This window comes from Volvox carteri, assembly GCF_000143455.1.
Source record: "Volvox carteri f. nagariensis unplaced genomic scaffold VOLCAscaffold_1, whole genome shotgun sequence".
Classification (NCBI taxonomy): domain Eukaryota; kingdom Viridiplantae; phylum Chlorophyta; class Chlorophyceae; order Chlamydomonadales; family Volvocaceae; genus Volvox; species Volvox carteri.
In genome coordinates, this window is record NW_003307545.1 from 2644807 (window position 1) to 2645999 (window position 1193).

At 54.4% G+C, this 1193-nt stretch overlaps 1 protein-coding gene across 1 annotated transcript in view; it reads left to right on the forward strand.

Moving 5' to 3' along the window:
• The window catches only part of VOLCADRAFT_102747 (dynein heavy chain 3), a gene marked incomplete at its 5' end in the record, with an annotated part of 70080 nt that overhangs the window by 66217 nt on the left and 2670 nt on the right, over positions 1–1193 (forward strand). The gene's annotated exons all lie outside the window — the stretch shown is intronic.

Genomic DNA, 1193 nt, shown 5'->3' on the forward strand with positions numbered 1-1193 from the left:
ACACCAGGCAGGCTTGTTTATGGAGCTGCTGGGCAGGCGCAACGGGACAGCCACCTGGCGGAAAGGACCAGCCCTACGACTGACGACGGAACTAGTCGGGGACGCCTCAGACAGGGCCTTCGCAGCCTTCTTACCTGGAGAAGAACTGGGCGCCAACAGCCGCATGCTTGTGCCCTTCAAAGCTCAGGAAACCCAGCGGCTGCAGCGGAATGACTTTAGCAGCACAGAAAGAGAACTGCGGGCGCTGCTGTACAGCTTGCACTGGTTGCGAGAGCAGGCACCGAACCTGTTGTACGGCCGGACAGTGCAATACCAGACGGACAGCCAACCGGCGGAATTCTGCATGGTTGGGATGAAAGGCAACGCCGCTTGCCTGCCCATAGTGGCGGAGATCCATCGCCTCTGCGCGGATACGGACACAGACATTTCAGTGGTGTGGTACCCACGCAGCCGGGAACAGCAGCAGCAGGCAGACGCGCTCAGCAAATACGAAGATGGATCACAGTGGCGAAGTATAAGCACTGGATGGGGCTGCCCTTTTCGGGAGCCGCAGCCGTCATGTGGCCAACACATGCTAAGGTTTTCATTCCTCGTTTAGCATATAGTAAGGTAATGCAGTTTCGTTTATGTTGCTGGGCTTTGGAGCCAAACAGAGCATGAAGGGGCAACTACCACGTCCCCAGGGGGCAGCGGTTTTGCCACTGTTGTGGTACTAATAGCCGAATTGAGGATGTGAACCCCTGTTATTGGAATGCCCAGCCTATAATGATATTCGTGCTGAAGAAGGATTCGATCATCAACAGAGCATGTTGGAGGCCATGCAATGGGAACCCGCACGTCTGGCGAGGAAATTGGAACGTATGTGGGCTCACCGAAACTCAATTACCCCCTTTAGACGCTAGTCTGGGCTGATGTGCGGTGTTTTCCTTTCCTCCGTGGCTTTTAGGCGTTGTAGTATTACCCTTGGGCCCTCGGCTCGTATGGGTAATCTTACAGGTATGGGGTCACGCACCCCCAACCATGTAACACACACACACACACATAACACGTCTTCGTCGCAATTAAGCCCGTGAAATTTTACGGGTGCTGTGCATTACGGCTTGGGGGATTACGGGTCAAGACCTTGTGATTACGGGTAATGTAACCTGTGGATGACTTCCAGCACGGGCAACCAACAAAATGTCACCTGTGTT